This window comes from Protopterus annectens, chromosome 4.part1, assembly GCF_019279795.1.
Source record: "Protopterus annectens isolate FY-2018-M chromosome 4.part1, PAN1.0, whole genome shotgun sequence".
Classification (NCBI taxonomy): Eukaryota; Metazoa; Chordata; order Ceratodontiformes; family Protopteridae; genus Protopterus; species Protopterus annectens.
Window position 1 is genome coordinate 395,940,390 of NC_056734.1, and position 22,826 is coordinate 395,963,215.

Sequence of the window (22,826 nt, forward strand, 5' to 3'; positions counted from 1 at the left end):
TGATGTTGTCAGTTCTGAAATTGTGCCGGAAACTAGAAGCCAGTCATTGTTGCATGTTTATTGATTACCTGAAAGGGTTTAAACTAAAATAACTAAGACTAGGAACTACATTAGCTGGAAGCTGTCAAATCATTCTTCATAACAGAAAGAAGTAAAACAGATTTGCAATCCTGGCCCAGGGCAGAGGGGCAGAGTTTCTGTTAGTGTCATGAGTGAGTAGGGTTTCATAGTTAAGTCACAGCTGTCAGAGGTCTGCCCTCTGTAAGACAAAGCATCCCCTGGGAAGTTATGCTGCTTACAGGAATCTAGCTTGAGTGCAGGAAAGAGGATAGCATTGCTTACTGCAGTATGATAAATTTCAGATTGAGAAAGTCTGAAGCTATGGGCAAAGATGTACACAGCATCAGTGCATATCAATTGAAATAAAGAAGTAAAATGTAGCTGCTGCTTCTGCTCCAAGGAAATTCCTTCTGGTGACATGGATTATCAGCACACTGAAGACAAGAACTAAGTTACATAGTGAATGGCAGTACTTTACTGGACACCTCTATAGAGACTGTGATCTGCAGTATGAAAAAATACAGCTGCTGTAGCACATCTGGATATCACTCCTCATGTGTTGCACATGGAGTATGTGGAAGAAATACCAGGCTCCTGTGCTGTTCTGTTAGTCTTGACAGCAAGTATAGATGCTTGAAAAACTCAATATATTTGTCATTATATATGTTTGCACAATGTAAAGCAGCAGTTTGGGCATGTTGTACTGTGATGAGACCAGAGATGCGTTTTCAACACAACAGGTGAAAAATCAAAGAAAGATGGAGGAAGGGAAAGCAGATTAAAATGACACAGCAGGTAAGATGAATCTCTTACATGCAGGATTAAATGATGAAACCTGTGCTGGGCTGATGGGTACAAAGTGTTTATTGCATGCAGCTAGTTCACTAAATCATTGCAAGTGATTTTTAATAATCATGGTGTGGCCATTAGCCCAGTATGCACATATGAACCTATATTCACCCCGGGAATCACTCCAGTGGCTCTACTCGACAGAGACACTAGGAACTAAGGTCGGGTGGCACGATGCCAGGGTAATCCTATGGGCTAGGCTTGTAAAGGCTCCAGGGACATTAGCCTAGTACACACCTATGAACCTATGAAAACAAATGCAAAATGCTCCGAGTCTCTGTCCTTAAATTGATAATGCAGTACCACTGACTCATTTCAGATTACATCATTATTTTCTGTTTCCCAGGCTAACAGAAGCTCAGTGTGTAACAGCCCTTTTGATTTTGCACCTGGTTAGGAAGCTACAGCAATAAAAGACAAGACATTATACATGCAAATTCTAGCACTTAACTCTAGTCTCAAAACAAAAGCAAGAATTCCTTCATCCAGACATGTCTGCTCTGGGTTTTGTGATCAAACAATTACACAATGCTTGACTTATCAGCTTTCCTACAGCAGGGTGCACTGTTGTTGCATTTTTGCAATTCCACATTTAACACCATTTTCTTCTATTTAAGAGAACAAGCCTGTGGCTTATATTAATATTTACAAATGTCAGAATTATCTACAAAATTCTATCTGGCTAGGCTGGCAGCCTTCACCTATCTTCGCACAGGGAATAGTAATTATTTCGATCAGTCAGGAAAATATAATGAGATTAGTTATACTGTTTTCTGTAACTGTGTGAATGTGTGAATCTAGCCATCTGTGTTTTTTAATATTTCCTGTGATTGAATCTCTGTTGTTTATTGTATATAGATGTTTAGTATTTTCATATTAATCTATTATTAAATATATTTAAATTTCTTGTTGTGGCTGGTCATTTAGAGAATATTGTAACCTTTGAGAGCATTTGTATTTATTTAGTGACACCGTGGCTGCTCCTGAAAGGCTTGCTGCATTGTTCAAACACTACCATTTGTATTAGTATTAATTTTACTCAGTATAATTGGGCACCCTTCTAAGAGCCTTAGAGTAGCTAGCTTTGGAGTGATCTGGTGGCAATACCTTTCTTATAGTCTGGGCAGAGGGGGACATTGCTGGTAAATCTGTGCCAGCCTTTCCCAGGTGTATGTCTGTGAAAATCAAATCTCAAAGTGTGTGTGTCAGCTACTTAGAGCAGAGACACAGAGTACTGATTTCACAGAGAGGATGGTGGAGGACTTGACTTGGAACACTCTGCTGAGGACTCAATTCTATAGCTGTGCTAGTGGGGAGTCTTACTGGGGACCTGGAGAGAGTGAGGGAAACCCTGCCCCCAGACTGTGTGTGTTCCCTGTGTGCTTTTAAGTGAAATCATGCTTAGTGTAGAGAGCTGCATCTGAAAATACTGTGTGCATCTATTTCTGTTCCAAGTGAACGTCCCTTACCAGTGTCCATAGTGAGGATTGAGACTCCTTGATTGCTGACCAAGAGTAGAGACGTCACAAACAGTGTAACATGTGAATGGGTGCTCTTCTTTCCCAAATAGCGCTATACTGAATTGTCATTTGAGATGTAGACCATTATCTTGATAAAAATAATTATTTTAGCAGTAATCCATGACTGGCTGTGGTATGTCTAGATTTTGCCATGGGTGGTTTGCGTTAATCGTAATGGCAAACCGCGAGTGATCAAACCAAACCAACCATGGGTAAATCCTGAGATACCCACACCTAAGAGTGGATTATTGCTGTTATACAATAACATTTAACAAATAAATTATTTATATATTTTTTAAATAATGTCATCATATGACAGCTCTACAGTGTTCTTCTACTTCCTCCACTGCTGTCTGATGTACTGAGCATGCATATTGCTGTTATGTCTGCATGTGCCACTTGCACAATACATCAGTACAGTGCAAGAAAAGGGACAAAGAAGCAGGCATTTTGGTAGTGAGTTGCATGTCTTTCTCTTTCTTTTTTTGGGGAGGGGGGGCATGAAGCTCTTAACCTCTATTATTATAAACTGACAGGCTAAGTGACTTAACAGAAATTCAAAATTTTAGGAGGGACAGTGAAAAAATGAGGAACCTTCTGTAAAAGTGTGGATAGTTTAAAGTTATGTTTACTGGCAGTATGATTTACCATATTGTCTGTAAGAATAACTTTGAGCTGTCCAGGCTTTTGCAGAATATCAGTGATATTGGTGAAGGTTTTTGTACAGTGCCATTTAAAGTAATTTACTGTAGGCAGAATGAGCATATTTCAGTAGAAACGAGGTTGTACAAGTCATGTCTGGACTTTTTTCTGTTGGGATATGCTCATTTTACAGTGGACATGCTGATTGGGCTATCCAATCAGTGAATACTAAGTAGCCCTTATTGCATAATATGGTGTAAGCCTTTCTAGGTTCCTTAATGGTCCCATGTACTGCTTGCCAAATAACTGCTTATGAGCAAACTTTGCAGTTATCAACCAAATTTGGTAGCTTGTGACTTTTAAGGTCATCCTGGATGTTAGGGAAACATATGCTGATGAAGAGTGGACCAGCATGCCATCCTGAGCTATGCCACTGGGGACAAGCTATTTATAAGAAATCTCAGTGCCAGCTCTTACTGTATGGGTCCTGCCTGTGATCCACTTTTCTATCCAGCAGGTTACTTAGGGTTGATACTTAATGTGTATAAGCTTGTTGTGAAACCAGTGTGTGGAATAGTGTCTTTAGTCAGATCAAGGTAGGTAATATGCACAGATTGAATGTTTTCCAGGGTTTTAGTTACACTTTCAAAGAAGTCCATCAGGTTTAGTGGACAGGACCTGCCTTTTGCAAAGCTGAACTGGTTGGGATCAAATAATTGCACATTGCCTGTTATCATTATTTATTAGTTCCATAATAATAAGCTCCATTACTTTACACATAATAGTAGTAAGGCTTATAGACCTGCAGTTGTGTGGATCATTGCTGGGGCCATCTTTATGTAGGTATACTACTACTGCTGTTCCCCAAATCTTGGGCACATATCCAGTGGCATGGCTGAGGCTAAAAAGCTATGTGAGGAACAGTGATTCTGTGCTTAGCACAGACCAGAAGACACACTGGTATGTTGTCGGACCTCATACAGCAGTGTTTTAATTTTGCAGATAGAGAGAGTTGAAGACCTCCTCTAAGTAATTTAGAAGGGGACAAGTTAGATATGGGTGATAATCAGGGGTGGTAAAGTAGGAAATATATTTGTCCATGGGTATATTGGTAGTGTCTTCCAGATCTGAAAAGGCAGCACTGTTATACATCACCTTGTTGCAGTTTCGATTATTACTTTGGAGATTTGTAACATGGTTAAAGAAGGCCTCGTGAGTATCCTTGCAGGAGGTGGCAGTATTCAGTTCATAATCGTTGTGCAAGATTTTATCTTTTTGAGTTCTTTGGAGATCTTCTAGAGATGTTGATCAGATTACCTTTAAGAGAGGTGTATTAAGTCAATTCTTTAGAGCAAGGAGTTTTTTTTTTAGCCTGTTGGATAGTAGGATTCCACCACTGGGTCATAATTTTAAAGTTGCCATCATACTTGTGGTCAATGGGGATAGATGCCTCAATGCATGAATTCATTTAGTAATAAGTCGATGTAACAGGCTGCTTCAGCAACTGAGGGGAAAGGCTTTTAAATTACACTAGGCCATACTTGAATGCTAAGAGACTGGCCTTAGAGAAGTGCCTAAATGCAGTTGGATTTGTGGTTTTACTGATGTATTGTGTTCTCAAGAAAGATATGATGGTATGGTGGTATGATTTGACAATGGAGTGGAGCAGATAGGTGATAGGTTATTGAGGAGACAGAGGATATTGGAGCATATTGGAGCATGTAGCTGGAGAGGGCTTTCTCTACTCTTGTTTATTGGCATTAATAAGGTTGAGGAAGAGCTGTACATATTTGTTTGTGGTGATGTATATTCATCAGTAAATGGATGAATAGTTGAAATTACCCTGGAACATCGGGTTGTTTTACATAGATTTCATGGGCAGTGGGAGGCATAGGATTAGCTTTATAATTAACACTGGTATGGTAAATTGATTTCCTTATTGAGAATTAAGATATCTTGGAGTTCAAGGTCATTATCATGATGGACTTTTCAAGAGTTGGTTAGTAATGCCACAGAACTAGCTATCAAGAGTTGCTTAACAATGCCACAGAACTAGCTAAGCTTTCACTGAGAATATAAGACAACTGACAAAACTCTTACCAGGAGGAAGAAGCAGTAGGTGGGGCATAACCTAAATATTACAGTTTAGTTTAACAGTAAACATTCCTCAAAAAACGGTACTGTGTTATGACAAGTACAGTTTTACACAACTAAATCAGACCTAATTCACTGTTTTTGTTTCATGATATGTTCATGCATGTAAGTGTTATTGTAGAAGAATATGACAGTAAAAACTACAATTTCAGTTGAAGATGCTACCATTCCATTGTCTTTAGAGTTTGAATAATGCTGCAAACACACTTTATTGCACAGCATCTCAGTATCTCCTTCAAAAGAACATCGCTTGAAATATCAGATTAGTTCAGCTATGTAGCTCATGTTTGTTTGTGTGCTTCTTAATTGATTACGAGAACTGGAACCTATTTCAGTTGTTGCTTGGCACAAAGGTACATATTAATTAAAATGTATTTGAGTTGTGAAATGTAGGACACTTAAATAAAACTGTGGGTTACATAACAATAAAATAAAGCGGAAGCTACAAGTAGAAAATACAGTCGCACATTGTGGAACATTTAAAGTGAATTGGAAGGTAGCTGAAAAGTAGAATTGAGGTAGTTTTAATCAATTATATCTTTGAAATGCCAGCACTTTTAGGAGTCTGTAAGATACTTATTTACATTTTTCTTGTATTAATCAAATTTGTGTTCATTCCTGATATTTACTAGATGAGTGTTCTACTTGTCTGCAGCATTCTTTCTAAATGTCCTCCCTTCCTGCATGCTAGTTCAACTGTAGGGTTCCTTAAGGAAATGGTTCTTTCATTAGAAGACTTTGGGGAGAAATGATGCAAAAAGATGACTACCTTACAGAGGCAAGGCTTTGAAAATGTATATTGAGCGGTAAAAGGCTCATGCATTGAGAAGTTATAAATATATATTTTTTCTGTGAATAATAGTGATCTTGTGTTACTGTTAAGGGAATAAACCTAAAGACCTTAAATACTGTGTAGGGTATTACTTGTGCTTTACTTGGATATTGAAAGCCAGCAGTGGCAGTCTTTCAACTCTTGATATGAGGATATTCAGTCTAATTGCTTTTCCCACTTCAGGAGTTAACTGCTTTGAAAGTCTGTACCATACCTTGAGGAATTTTGACATAACAAAATGGGTCATAAATATGGATTCCTCTAGAAACTGTGAGGATGAGAATGTTGAATTATTATAAGTTTAAAAGATGGGGATTTTTCATCCATGCTAGTACATTTATTCAAGCCCATTGATCCTGGAGTAGGTATATACAGAGGAAGAGTTGTGGAGTCAACCCCTCACAAGGGGTGCAGAGGGGCCCAGCTCCCCTGCTCTCACCGTACTTCTAAATGTATGTCTTTTGAAGTTTTATAACTACATAGTATAAATGGAAACTAGAGGATAAAACTGATATTTTTTAGTGAAAGCCTTATTCAGAAAAAAAAAACTGAAAGATAAAAAAGCAAGTTAATAAAACACTATCTACCACTGTTTCTAAAAAAAAGGTTTAGGAGCTGTTTTACTACGCCTGTCACAGTTAACCTGGTGTAGTGTAACTTTTTCAGAATTTCTGGAAATACATCCAGTACTTTCTTAAGTTTTGTGCGATCTCAGAGACAGTACATTTATTTTCTGAGGGTGTGGGCGTAGTAGGGGCTTGCTCCCTGAAGAAAACATTGATAACATGTTGCTGTATCCACCCTCCTTATGTTTCTTAATAAGCTCTGCAGTGCAGTTGTACAGAAACAGAATTCTCGGAATAAAGTTAGGGGATAGGTTTAGTAAAACTTTGATGAAATGGTAATATGAGATTAGGTTATAGCCACATTTCTACATATTTAAAAGTAGACACCTATGTCATAGTTCTGGAATCAGGTCCTTAATTTTCAAGGCAACTCTGAGTGTCATGTTTTTGTTCCTGGTTTAAGAAGACTCGGGATAAACCTGTTTAGCATAAGCCAAGACAGATATCGATAAAGTATCTTGGCTGCCTGTCTGAAACTGCTGCATGGATTTGCTGTCTTTGAGTATATTGTAAGCATCAGCACAAAATGTAATGTTTAGCCCAGATATGTCAAGCAACAAGTTATTACTGAATAGGAAGAAAATAATAGAATCTAAAATTGAGTCCTGTGGGACTTCTGCATGAAGATTGCTTTGCTTTGAACAGGAACAGGAAAGTATATTTGTGAAAGTTGTAGTTTTATGCCATCTACCAAATATGTTTGCACACTTATCCACCAAAAACACAAATTTGACAAGTATGTTTGTGTGTGTGCATGTCGTGTGTGTATGTGGTCTGTTGTTTCAAAGTTAGTACTTAAGTCAATGCCAAATACTGCAGTAAGTAAACTATTCTTCGTGTTGCTTAAAATGCTGTTGTGGTAATGTATCTTTTTTGAAACTGTGTGTAAAGGAACAAGAAACCCAGATTTCATATTTTGTTCAAGTAACTGCTCAGATGTTTCACAGAAAGTGTTAAGGTGCAAATAATCCATATTTCATACAGTGTTCAAGATTACATTTATATGCAAGTTGTTCTGTAATTTTGGAATTAACATGTAAAGTGCCTCCATACCTAATCAGTAACGACAGTAACACAGGAAGCTTAAAAAGGAAAAATCAGTGCATGTTTGAGGAAAGGAGGTATAGAACACAATGTGAGGAATATTTTAATTATGTGGGCTTCTGATGTAGCAGTTACATATGAAAGCAAGATGCAGTTTTATATGTCAGTGAACATAGCTGGTAATTTGTATAGTAGCTTTGTCATGTGCTTGGAAGATACAGTTTTGAAGTAAAAGTGTTAGTGGGCTAATCACTCTGAATGCGAGAGTGGGAACTGAACCTATTGTTTAAAGTAGCAAAAATAAAAAGGTTGAAGAGCTGAGCAATCTGAGGCTGCAGACAGGTCAGTTAGCATCTTGACCAAGGTATACAAGTGATGGCCTGAGAAATTTTTATAGGAGATGCATATCCAGAATCTACATTGACCGACTCCCAAAAGTCTTTTAGGAATACTGCAATGTTGTGTTGCTGCTTAGCTTTAGCTTCCTCAGTGTAGGCAACATCATTGACAATCAGCCCAGTGCATTGCCGCGTTGTACTATTGAAACTGTGAACTTAAATAAAAAAAGGCTTTGCCAACTGTCTTTGGCTTGGGTAACTAGTTTGGCCTCAGACTTGACTTTAGTGGATTTTATTAAGCTCCTGAATTTGTTTATTTCAGTGATATGGGCTGTATCGTTCTGGGAATTACTCTTCTTTCTTCTGTTTTATTGTAAAGCTTGTTTCTGGGATTTACCCTGCACTTTTTTCATACAGGGCACAGCAGCATCTATGCAGCTGTTTATTTGCTGGCATAGTGATGTGGTATATGTTTCCATGTATTCAATGGAGTTAACTGGGTTTATTGGGATTTGAAGCTTGCCAGTGTATCGCTTAGGAGTAGGTAGCTTTTCTTAGAGAAATTTCTCAAGGTACCTTGGGTGGAAGGGATCTCTGATTTCAATTTTATTTCAAAGGAAGCAGCTTTATAGTCAGATCTAACCGGTGACAAAGACAAACAAGAACTGGTGCAAGATGCTCCCATATAAGTAAAAACAAGAGCCAAAATGTTATTCCTATTAGCAGATACTCTGACTAATTGATCCAGGGCAATTGTACTGACAAAGTCCAGGAACCTATGTTTTGTGCAGTACTGGTGGTATATGCTTCCCCCTCTATAGTTGGATAGCTTAGATCACCAAGGACAAAGGTATTGGGTTTAATAGTGAGTGATTCTACTTCCTGTAGAAGGGTATTGTGACTTTCTTGGGTCATAGAGGGAATTCTGTTAGTAGCTAATATATGTGTTATGAGACCATGCTTATGGTTATTTGGACATGAAAAAGCTTTAGTGCATCATACTGCTTTACCAGCCTTGATGTGAGTCTCTTCTGGATGTAGACTGAGACACCTCCATTTTTCTATCCTCCTGCACAGTAGCTGGTCTAAACATGTGGAAGGCGTTCTAGTCCTGCACAGTGAGAGAGCTCTCCACCATTTTAAACTATGTCTCAGTCACTACACAGATGTCAATATCCACATGGTAAGAAGGGCTTGTAGGAAGTGGAGTTTCTTGTTTCGGCTCTTAGCATTGATCAGCAACACCTTCATATTTTCCTTTGCTTGCTTTGTTATGTTGGTAGGTTTATCAGGATGTGATGTTATTGCTTAGAAAATGATACTATGGGGGTGAGCATGTCTTTGCCAATATTTGGCACACTACGGGGGGGGGGGACAGACACAGGCCATCCCTAGCGAACCAGCATGGTCTGTTGATCATATCCTTCCAGGCTGACAATTATTTGACCCCTTTTGAATGACACTAGAACTAATCCAGTTATTGACGTCAATTATTGTTTGCTTATATTGCCCATCATCCTTGTAAAGGGTAGAATGCTGTTTAGTGCTAGGCTCATACCTGCCTTGGACACAGTCTGAGAGCTCCATCATGTCTTTTTATATAGTCCAGGGAGGTGCATCTCAGGCCATTGACACCGGCATAAACTGTGACAGAGTCAGACTGGTACTTGTTGTTCGAGCACTTGAGTGCATGTGTGATTTGATGGATCCTGGCTCCAGACAGGGAATTAACTATCACTGTTTCCTTACTCAGCCTGATATAAGGTACATTTGTATGATTTACAATGGTGTCACCTATAGCAAGAATGTTTGGTTGGCTGAGCATCCATGACTTTGGGACTGCATGTGCTATGTGAGGAGGTAGGCTTAATTAGCAAATAAAAAAAAAATAGAACATGTGCTGTATGCCTGCGTTGTGTTTTGGTGGTCTGTAATTTTTAGAACTTGAGCCTATGATGAATTATGTGCATTGTGATGGCCTCGGTGTGGTATACTGATGACAATTCTGGTGGCTGAGTTTATTGTGTGTGAGATTTTTGCTTCAAAGAGCAATTATTTATGTACATCACTCACACACTGTGTTATTTTGTTTGATTTATAGATCAGACAGCATGAGACCGTTCTTACACTGTCTCAATCAGACTGGCTAGAGAAGTTGTGGGAAAATGCTGGTCCATGATTCCAACAGGAATGACTCCTGGGGCAGGGGTGACTGTAACTGTTTGGAGTTTGGTTTGTTTAGGACAATGTTTGGGTGTGCTTGCTGGGACAATGTTTGGGTGAGCTTGCTACTGAGTATGTAAAGTTCAATGCAAAGCAACTGACCTAGAAGAAAAACAACTTCTGCCACCAGCAGAAACCAGTAAACTAATTATAGTGAAAACTCACGAATTGCATACTTAAATCAGTGCAAACAGTACCAGTACATTCAATATTAAGCACTTGTGTCAAAGGTCTTTTAGCCTGGTGAATTATTTAAGGGAAGAAACTTTGCAAAAGGATACTTGGGTGTTTATTGTCCACATGCACTTAACAGGGAGAGGGAGGAAATTATGCTGTCAAATTATCATAAGGGCAGGAGGCAACAGATACTGGGTTTAAGAACATAACTCCCAACAGCACGGTGGGAGGGAAAAACAATTAGACCCTTAGCTCTGAGCTGACTGTCTTGGAACTGCCTTAATGCAAACAGTAATCCTGAACTAGCCTGACATACACTTAGTACGTTAAGAATGAAACTAGTATTTAGTATCAACAATTAGACCACATAAATAGCAAAATGCAATGCAGCTATGTACTGGAATTACTGATACAGGCTTAAAGAACTTAGCTAAAGTGTATACAGACTTTAAATGAATTTAAAATAGATCAGCAAATGAATAAAGTTATCTTTCATTCTGTATGTAATGGAACTATTACAGTGCAACAGCAAACATCAGCATTGGAATTCTTGGGTCCTAACCTCTGAGCAGACTGATCTTGATATGCCTCAATGCAAACACTAGTCTTCATGAACTAGCCTGGCATAAACTCGGTACATAAGAGTGAAACTAGTGTTTAATGCAAACAGTTAGACCACTTAAATATCAAAAGTCAGTGCAACTATGTACTACTAATATGGGCTTAAAGACCTTAGCTAAAGTAAATACAGACTATTAAAATGAATTACTATGCTTTTTCCAGGTCAGAAAAACACATGCAGATGGTTTTAGCAAACTCCCATGACACCTTTTTGCAACTGTGCAAGGACAAAGAGTTGATCCCCAGGACCAGAATGGAATATGGATTGCTGATTCTGAACCAGAGGCTTGTTATGGAATGGAGGCTTCTTTCCTGTAAACTTTCTGAGGCTTCACCATTTAGGGTGAGAAGAGCCCTTTGTAACTGTAACAGAACTTCTGGTCCTTTTTTTATAAGTGGGGACTTACCTCAATTTGCCAGTCCAGATGTACTGCACAACCTTCCGTGTTGCATAAAAGAAGTATGTTAACCATGATACCTCAACAATGTTCAGTGCTTTCAACATTGCTGGCCAATTCTCGTCTACTCTTATCACCTTGCCACAGTCAAACTGTGTAACCACCACGGTAACCTCATCAACAAAATGGATCTGTTCCCAGTGCCTACGTAAGGCACTTCCTCCTCAGATAAGGGCATGCCCACTTGTTACAGGAGTTCATAAAAATGTTCTACTGCACAACAGTATTGACAGTCAGTGTCCTTTCTCCACCTTTTCTGAGAGCAGATTAGGCAATATCCCATGTTTCTGATCTTGAAGGTGTACACCCATAGCTTTAGCAATTAAGGGGGCTTAGTTTTCCACCCCACCTTTATTTATTTATTTTGTCTGAACACTGCTGTGCTTGGGCTGTGTGGCCTCTATATCTCCTACATTCACCTCGCACACCTTCATTGATTGATTCCAGCTGGGGTAAGGTGTGCCCCCTTTCCCCAGCCAACCCCAGGGCTCTTCAATTTATACATCACTTGTCTCCACCCTCCCCCTTCCCACTTCTGTCCATCCATTAAAGGGACACACAACTTCATTTAACCTACATCCTACTACTTCATTCACCTCATTGTGATATTTTCCCACCCTAAACTTCCATCCAGCTGCATCACCATCTACACTTAAATAAATCCGGAAAGAAACACTTATCAGTCTCACGCCCTTCAAATTCCCATATACACTTTTTGGTCCTCTCCCATCCTCACAGACTCCCACCTCTTACTTTCATATCTCCTTTTCTACGCCACGCTCCACAATGCTTCACCACCTAACCATTTTAGTCCTACTTCCTATAACACACTACACTACACCATCATCTATGCCATCTCTTCTCCTATCTCTCAACCTACTCTGTTTTAGAATATTACAAAACCCTGCTAACACTCACTTGAATCCCCAAGACGTATCCCACTCATTTATACCACCCATTCCCCACCTACCACTCTCACTCAACTCCATCTTCACCATCCCTTTACCTCATCTCTCTGAAAACCTACCATATCCCAGCAATACCACCTCAAATTCCTAAACACCTCTGTAAATTTACCCCTGTTCTGCTCATACTCCTCCTCAGATCCAACATTGAATCCAATCCAGCCCCCCACATAATACCCATAACATTTCCCAGCAACACCACCTTCTCCTGTGCATTAACCTATGCCCAAAGCATCTGTAATAAACTTAATTAGATAAACACCTTCCTTACAACCCACTCACACATCACAGCTGTCATTGAAACATGGCCCAAACAAAACAATCCTAGTTTTCAGTGTCTACTTTCCTCCTACAAATACTTCCATGACACCAGACCTGGCAATAGACAAGGTGGAGACACTCATATTTTTTTATAAAACCTTAAGCAAACTATCATTGCACAAGCAAATACCTCCTCAGATACTGAACCTAACTGAATCCTTCTAAAACTTCCATCCTGGAAAAGCATTCACCTTATAACAGTCACCAACCTTCCTCCTGCAGCATCTCTTTTACCAAAGTTAAGTCTGTTATTCTCACTATCACCTTAGCTGCCTAAAACTATAAAAAATATTGTTATTCTAAATGATTCTAATCTAAATTATCTATGTCCAATGAAAAATGACGTTGAATTTCTAGCCATTATCAGACTTATACAGCTGGTCAGTGATGCTACCAGTCCAGATCTCCAAACAAACAACCGCTTCCTCCTGGACCTGCTAATCACAAACAACACTACCATCATCTCTAATATATCTGTTGTTCTATCCTCATTCAGTCTTCCAAAGTATCCATCAGTCACCAAAACTGCCCATAGATTAGCTATCTTCAGACCTTTTTCCACCATCAGTACAGATGACCTCAAAAAACACCTAGCAACGTTTGACTGGACTCCCATTACCAATTTACAAAACTCCAGCTTGGCTGCAACAGGTCTGACACCCACCCGCCTTCAACTTCCCTCTCAGTCAGTGCCTTTTCATATACAACAAAACCCCCTGGCTAATCACTGAATTGAAAGCTCTGCTCAAACTTAAGAACAGTGTGTGGTCTTCATGGAGATAAAACCCCTCACCAGTGAATCATACTGCCTTTACCTCTCTAGATAAAGTAGCTAAGCAAGCCATACCCAGGTGCAAAACCAACTACTTCAGAATCAAGCAACTTGCTCTTCTAGGCAAAACCAAATATTTTTGTCAGGAAATAAATCTTCTTACAGACTGTAATCCACTGATCTCACCTCCTCTACTATCACCAACCAGACCTCTCAAGGCCAACTGTTAGCCTCTGACTTTTTCAAAGATTTCAGCCATCTCCCGAGTACCGCAACTACTACCTCTCCCCAACTCACCAAGCCCCCCCGCCCCTTTTATCCCTTTCTTCTGTTTTAAGAAAAGTGCACACAAAGAACTTGTTCCACTTCTAGAAAACATATCCCTGAATGCACCCCCTGGTGTTGACAACCTACTCACTTCATTTGTACCACTCTACAAAGACTTCCGTGTCACACCTCTTCTACATATTTATAACCTCTGCTTAATTCAAAATACAATGCCAGACATCTGGAAAACTGCTCTGGTTAAACCCCTTCCCAAACAGCCTTAGCCAGTAAATACCTCCCACTTCCTCCTTATTTCCCTCTCCCGTATACTTGGAGAAGTACTTGAAAAGCTAATCTACAACCAGTTGTCCACTACAGCCAATAGTAAACAACATGGATTCTGTCATGTCCTGTCATGTAAACAACATGGATTCTGGCCTTGCCAGAGCACAGTTTCAACACTGTGGTCACTCAGATGAGATTGTTCTCAACATGAATAAAGGAAACCTTTCAGGAGCTGTCTTCATTGACCTTGCCATACATTTTGATCTTATTCATCAGTTCCTGCTACATCACTCCCTCCAATAAATCAGGGTTAGTCCCAACACTGTCACCTGGTCCAACATTTTTTAAGTAGGTATTTCAGAGTCAAATTAAGCTCACCCCTATTGCTGCCAACATCCCTTACCACAGGAGTACTCTAGGAATCCAAAATAGCCCCTCTTTTGTTTTCAGTCTTTAATAACAAGCTGCCCTCTGATCTCCCTGACCTTCTTATTACTCTTTATGCAGATGACATGGTTATTTTTTGAACCAGTTCCTCATATGCAACTATTCAAACCCAGCTTCAGGCTAACCTTCACTTCCTTAATTCTTGGCTAAACAACTATAAGCTACTTCTAAATCCATATAAAGCACAAAGTTTGATATTTATAACCTCTCAAAAGCTGAAAATGACTCTTAAAACTCCCAGCATTGTAGATCTCAACAAATGCCCAATAGGAAAAACCACATCCTTTAAATACTTTGATTTATGGCTAGACCTTTCACTTAATTTCCAAAGCCAAATTGAAGACACCAAGAAAAAGATCGGTTCTCTTTTATTCTGGTCCTGGAAAATAACTCCCTTTTTTTCCAGACCAGCTAGAGCTGCAGTGAGTAATGGAGTCCTCCTTGCTCAGCTTAAATACAGAATCCCCATCATAGGCACCATAAAAAACCTCATCCACTCTATAGTCTACTGAATGCAAAAGTTGCTGATTCATTTACATTTCCTCCCCTCTGCATCACCCTCTCCAAGGCCAAATGGCTACCAGTCTGCTACAGAGTTGAGCTGCTGCTGAGGTCTCTTGTTTTCTAACCACTTCAGCGAGGTGCCTTTCCACCTCTTGCAGCCAAATCCATAATAAAACCACCCCTACAAACTCTGCAACCTCTCATAGTTAACTTCCTCACTCCAGACACCCCAAACTGTAATGGCCATTCATTCACCATTTTTGCACCCAAATCCTGACAATCCCTCCCCCTTCACCTTAAAGAAGTCTCTTCTTACCTTACCTCCAGAGCTCAATTCAAAAGACACCTTCATCAAAAGTCTGATGGCAAGTGCTTTTCCACTGGACACACAACCTAACTCCCTCATCTCCTGCATTACTTCTACTTTTATCCTCTGTTCTCAGCTGCTGTTTTCCTCTCATATTTACTACTAAAATGTTTGATTTTCTACTCTGCTAATGTTATTTACATAGTGTACCATTTGTCTATGGGATTATCTACCTTATCTGATTACTCTGTTTTTGTGAATTTGTTCCGTTTTCTTTTTTTGTGAATCTCTTTACCCTGGGCTGTGCCTGCAAATAATCTGTAGTGATCATTGTACTACCCCAGTAAACAATCTAAAATAAGTAAAAAAATAAAATAAAATTCTGCATCTTCCTTCTTAGTCACCAGATGTTTTCCCAGAACTACTTTGAGACAATCTGAAAGTTATTCTCCGGGGCTTTGTGAAAACAACATCAGCTGCATAATTGTATGAAGAACATCTCTGAGAAGAGTATAACAGCCGAATAGATGAATGTCTGGCATGTACATCGTCAGGTTTAATGAAGCACATAACCAGTAGGACAGCTTGCTTTTAGGCTGACTTAATAATGTCTAGCATTTATTCGTCGTCTTCTTCTTTCGGTTGTTCCCATTAGGGGTCTCCACTGTGGATCATCAGTTTCCATTTTTTCCTGTCCTCTGCATCTTGCTCTGTCACACCAACCACCTCCATGTCCTCTCTCACCACATCCATAAACCTCATCTTAGGCTTTCCTCTTTTCCTCTTACATGGCAGCTACATCCTTAGCAACCTTTTCCCAATGTACCCAGCACCCTTTCTCAGCACATGTTCAAACCAATGCAATCTTATCTCTGTGGCTTTGTCTCCAAACAGTCCAACCTGAGCTGAACCTCTAATATACTGATTCCTAATCCGGTCCATCCTCATTGCACCCAGTGCAAATCTTAACATCTTTAACTCTGCCACCTCCAGCTCTAACTCTTGCCTTTTTCTCAGTGCCATCATCTCCAACCCATATAACATATCTGGTCTCACTACTCTCCTGTAGCCTTCCCTTTCACTCTTACTGGTACCTGTCTGTCACAAATCACTCCTGACACTCTTCACCACCCACTCCACCCTGCCTGTACTCTCTTCTTCACCTTTCTTCCACACTCACCATTACTTTGAACTGTTGATCCCAAGTATTTAAACTCATAGGTTCCTGACCCAGAGACTCCCCAGACTCTGGAATAGATTGCCCATACATGTCAAACAGAGTGCCTCTTTGGCCCTCTTCAAAAGGAACCTTGACGATTGGATGGGAGAAAGGAAATTCACCCCGTGGATCACGTCAGTCGCCCTGCTAGACAAGGGTCCAGGGAAGTAAATAGTGTGGGAAGAAATAGCCAGGGAATTGTTATGGCTAGGCTTGTATAGGCCCTAGGGCTGATAGCCTAGTACCAGCTTATGAACCATCCACCTTCGCCAACTCTACTCCTTGCAATCCTCACCATTCCTCTATCTTCCCTCTCATTGACGCACATATATTCTGTCTTAGTCCTGCTGACCTTCATTCCTCTCCTCTTTAGAGCATATCTCCACCTCTCCAAGGTCTTCTCAACCTGTTCCCTAGTCTCACTGCAGATCACAATGTCATCCTCAAACATCATAGTCCATGGGGACTCCTGTCTGATCTTGTCTGTCAACCTGTCCATAATCATTGCAAATAAGAAAGGGCTCAGTGCTGATCCGTGATGTAATCCCACCTCCACCTTAAACACATCCGTCACTGCTACCGCAGACCTTAGCACTGTTACACTACCCTCATACATATCCTGTACCACTCTTAGTGCAGAGGATAAATGCTATGGGCTGTTAGCAATCTAATTCCTGTGGTCCATTGTTGATTATTCAGCCTTCATTTGCCTACTTTGTGACTTTGACAAGCCACTTAACCAGACGACTTTCAGGCTGAATCTGAAGAAGGTCTGTGCAGCTTAGTCCTCTGCCAGGGTAAAAAAACACAGATAAGTACATAGACATACATTTGTTAAATTATTGAAGATAATTTGTTAGATTACTTAAAGGTGTTAATCTACTGCCAGTCATTAGCGGACCGGAGTTCCACTGTGGCGACCCCTAACCGGGAAAAGTCGAAAGATACAACAACTTAAAGGTGTTAATGAACAAGGAAAAAAATTCCATATTCTAGGGTTTTTGGATGGAGAAGCTTTTATCATCAGTTAAAAAATACCTTCAATGAGTTGTAGTGAAGTTGAGAAAGCTAGCAAAAGAGGAACAGTGAGTTCTAGTGGGTTGAAAAAGTGAAGTGAATGGGAAAGGGAGGGACGAAAATTTGAACTTCAGTTATATTTGAGTCATGATTCAAGAAAAATAAATTGGTCTGAAATGAATATGTGCCTCTGTTCTTTTTTTTTTTTTTTTGCTACCCAGGTGGATAGTCTGTTTACCAGCAGACTTCTGAGTTATAAAGGTAATGTACTTACTGTTTTATAAGTATACCCGTTTGGATTTCATTGCTGTGTACACATTTTAAATTCCCTTTAACCAAAACTGAGGTAATCATATCTTCTGAACTTTTGAAAATTAGGGCTATACATGCAGATGCAACATCTTTGTATTCTGAATAAAATCATGATAATAGTTATAATAATAATAATAATAATAACAACAGTAATCGCTTGACATAGATCCTGTTTAGTCATAGATATTTTTACAAGGCCAGGAAACTGCTTCAGTATGCTTGAATAACTTAATAGAAATTCTTCCCACAGATAGAGGCTGAAATTATAAAACCAACCTTTTTTAACACAATGGCACGCAAATGCAGGGTGTACTAGCAATACTTTTGAGGAAGTGAAACTGTAGAACTGAATGAGCACTGTCAAGCAGTGAAACATTCTTTAAAAGATGCAGTTTTTGTTAAAGCAGAAGAAAGTGCAATCAACAGCTGATGTTTAATAAAATTAAGTAATGAGTTTCTCAGAATTTTATTAATTTTATCACTTACATAACTTGCTGGATATTTATTGCAGCTGACTCATTATTACCAGATACTGGAATTTATTGTGCTGCTCTTTCATTTAATTCATATCTTTATTAAAAGATAAAAAAAAAAACTCTGTTTTTGCTGTCTGACTTTATTTTGTTAAGTGGGTTGTCAACCTTGAAAAGTTCATTTTAAAGGAAGGCCAAAGAGAAAAACTTACAATAATACTGTTTAACAACACATCATCAGTTATCTTAGTGAGTGTGTGTGTGTGTGTGTGTGTGTGTGTGTGTGTGTGTGTGTGTGTGTGTGTGTGTGTGTGTGTGAGAGAGAGAGATGCACTAAGTGTAATCAATAAAATTCAAAGCAGCGAGTAAGAAAAGCAAGTAAGAACAAACTAATTACGTGACAAGTAGAAACTTCTTTATATTCTAATCTAACTCTGGACACAGCATCAGAACCTACAAAAGGTCAGAGGGGTGAAAGAATTGTCTAATGATTCATCTTAGTTCTTTTCGCTTTCTTTCTTCCGTCCTGTCTTTCTTGCCCTGCAGTTATCAGTTTATGTATGTATGGGATTACTTTCTTTTTTCATGGCTGGACAGCAGTCAATTAGAGAACACAATATTTGACATACAGTGAAATCTAATGTTTTAAATAGGAATGACAGACAGCAGAATGTTTCACCTAATGCTTATTCCCTGAAGTGGTTCTTACTGTTGGACTGTTGAGTTGCCCCTGCAGATGTGTTTGAAAAGCAATTTCTTAAGTAAGTTTCTTTTTGCTAGCTGCTGTTCATTTTTGAATAAATCTTAAAAAAAAGAATGTGGTTAATAGCAGCTAATACATTGGTCCCTACATTGCTGTTCAGGCTGTTATGCTTTTTTAAAATTCTTCCACTGCAATTATACTTTGTTTCTTGAGCAAACTAACATTCCACTTACCAGTATATCCCAAGTACAAGTGTGAACTAAATGATAAAAAATCAGATTTTCTCTTTTGCAATTTAAACATTGTCTTACTATGTAAATCATCAGAGTACTTATCATTCATTTATTAAGCTTTGGAAATGGTGTTAGATAGCCCTGAATGTGCCCTGCATAATGGAAAATTGCACAGCAATAAGAATTGAAATAAATCTATAATCATAATGAAATATTATCAGAGTATGCAGGCGATATTAAGCAGCACTTGTCAGTTACACATGTTACATCTCCCTTTTTAATTTCTGCAAATCTTTTGGTTTTCTAATACTATGAAGGGAATGGACCCTGTTCGTAAGTAAATGTATGATTAAGGTTGATGAAATTAGTATTGTTTCAGTCTTTGATGTCAGCCAAAAGTGTTCTTTGCAGCACTCACAATGTCCTTAGTAATGACTCCTCCTGCAATTCGTACGGGGTTATATGTATTGGTAGCATATCTGAATACGATTGTACATTCTTTTTTATAAGACCCATTGCTCCTGCTACTATTGGAACTGTCTGGGTATCTTTCTTCCACATTGCTCTCATTTCTGCTTGCAAATCCTGATGTTTTTATGAGTTTATGTCTCTCTGTATGCAAGACACTGTAGTCACTGCGTGTGGCGATCTCAATCAACGCTACTTTTGTCTTCTTTTCATGGACCGCTATATCCATTTTTCTCACATCTATTTTTTGAATTGTTGGTAATGGGTGATTCCATTTGATGTAGACTTCATAATTTTCTATGATGCTTTGCGGTTCGTTTCCAGTGTTTTTTAGCCACTTCAGTACCATAATGTTTGTACAATCCCCAGTGCAACAGTCTTGCCACATTATTATGCCTTTCAGTAGACAGTCCTTCTGCCATTAGTATGTCGCAACCACCAATAAGGTGTGCGACTGTTTCCAATTTTGTTTTGCAAAACCTACATTTGTCTGTTTCTCCCACATGTTCATTGGACTTTGTAAAACAATGTGTACATAGCCCACTGTCTTGGACCACCAATATTAACCTTTCATCTCTTGGTTTGAATTTGCTTCTCCTTAACCATTCCTGCATTCGATCCAGATCAACATGAGGTTATTCCAGAAGTTTTCTATACTTGCAACTGTATTTATGCGTTTTCCACATTTCTTGCCTTCTCATCTGATTCTTCACCTTATATTCTTTCTTTTCTTTTTTGACACATTCAGTTGCTGGCTGATTTTTATCTACTTCTGGTTTGATTTCCATTCCTGCTTGATGCTGATATGCTTCTGCTAGACTAAGGAGGGAAGCCATCTTAGACTTATTCTCCTTATCTTTCAAAACTTTCACTATGTTTGGGTCTTGTGAGGTCAGCAGATATGTGTGCAGTCTCATGATTGCAGATCTGTAGATGTAATCAATTTCAAGGAGGCCCGTACCTCCTTCAGAATGGGGAATATATAATCTTGGTATGCACAGATTTTTATAAATCATTTGGTGAGCATGAAACATCCTTCTTATTTTCTTGTCTAATCTATCCAACATATTTTGGGGACATTCAGTCATTCCAAAACTGTAAGTTAGGACAGGAAGAGCAAATTGTTTTATAGCTTGAATTTTGTTCAATAGAAATTCTTGTTTCTATGAACATCCGATACCTGGATGATATATTCCTAATGTCTGAAGGAGGTGCTCACTTGTTTAACGAATTTCTGGTATACATTAATACTACAACTGATTTTTTTAAGATTTACCAGTAATTTTCATTTGGAGAAAATTGCATATCTGGATGTATACTTATAGAAGGACAGGGTCAGACAGAAGTATGTGGCCACCATCCGCAGAAAGGAGACTTATTCAAATTCTTTCTTCCACTTTACCAGCTCACACCCTGTACATCGGAATAAAATTGTGGTGAAAGGCCAGCTAGTCAGGGCAGCCAGAATGGTTTCGATCTTGGTTGATTTTAAGGAGGAATGTAACTTTTTACATACCCTATTTATGAACCGAGGTTACCCAGATTATTTTCTGGATAAATTGATTCATGAGGTTACCACTAAAATTAACGCTGGACACTTTAGAGCTATTTTGAATGGGTCTGAAACCAATGAGGGCTTATACTTATGGAAGATGGGACTGACCAAGTTAACCATATACCTGATTTTTCTCTTTCATTCATCACCACTTTTAGTACTGATGCATATTCTATTAAGAACATTTTGGAGAGAAACTGGAATTTTATTAACACGGATGAGAATGTGCGGAAAAGATTGCCGCTCACTCCCAATATTGTATTTAGGAGGGGCAGCAATTTGAATTACCTCTTAGGTAACAGTATGTTACAAACCCCGAGGACTAAGGGTATGTTTAAATGTGAAGCTTGCAATTTTTGCGGATTCATAGATACTGGTTCTTTGTGCCAAGTTAATAATACAAATATTGTTTACAAGGGGAGGTATAACTGCAATTCTAAGGGATGCTTGTACTTAGCTAAGTGTAATTCCTGCTTAGGTTTCTAAATAGGTAAGACAGATAGGAAACTTAAGGAACACATATATGAACATCAATATGCTATTAGGAACAGGAAAGCTGAGAATGCCTTAGCTAAACATATGCTCAATAACCCTGGCCATTCATTCTCCTTTAGGATTATTGACCAGATCTGTTCTCATATTAGGGGAGGACCATTTTCTTTATGGCTAGAGCAGTGAGAATTATATTGGCAGCTCAGACTAGATGCCTTCAAATACCCAGGGTTAAATGATACATGTTCAACAGCTTGCATTCTAAAACTAAGACATTTGATGATAGTATTTTTATCTTTAGAATGTTATGTTTACCTTTAGAATGTGCATTTTGTATAAACAAATGTAGTTTAGGGACATACAGTTTTTTGGTAATTTTAGATTTTGTACTATATCTGTATTTAAACATTTTTATAAACTGTGTTTTAATTATATGTTGTTTGATTGTTTTCTAAGGTCCCATTGGACCTTTTTAAACATCTGACGGTCATGTGCTTATTTTGCTAACTATTTAAATGTGGTGTATTAGTTTTGTTGAACAGTCTGAAGAAGTGGGTGTATGTGTGCCCACGAAAGCGCTTACTGTTACAATAAATTCTTGTTTGTACCTTCCAGCCTTGGCTATTTTTTGTTTTTATGTATTGGGCTAGGCTAGGCCACATTTTTCTTTGCATTTGTTAACTCATTTCTTCTCCGTAGTGCAATTGTGATTGTAGAGATGCTGGGTGAAGGGAAACATTCATTACCTTATTGTGTTACTCTTAGAAAAAGCTGAAACAAATTGTTACAGGCAGAACTATTTCGATTTGATCGGTTACATGCGTATGTTGTTCTCATTGCATTTGTAGTAATTGGGGATAAAGGGTTCATAGGTTCATAGATTAGTACTAAGCTAACTGCCCTTGCAAGCCATTGTAAACCTAGCCAATTATCCCTTGTGAG

At 38.8% G+C, this 22,826-nt stretch overlaps 1 protein-coding gene across 5 annotated transcripts in view; it reads left to right on the plus strand.

Annotated features, from left to right (window-relative positions):
- Nucleotides 1-22,826, plus strand: part of LOC122800880 (LIM domain containing preferred translocation partner in lipoma) — a 3,822,027-nt gene that overhangs the window by 2,950,215 nt on the left and 848,986 nt on the right. The window lies entirely within an intron of this gene.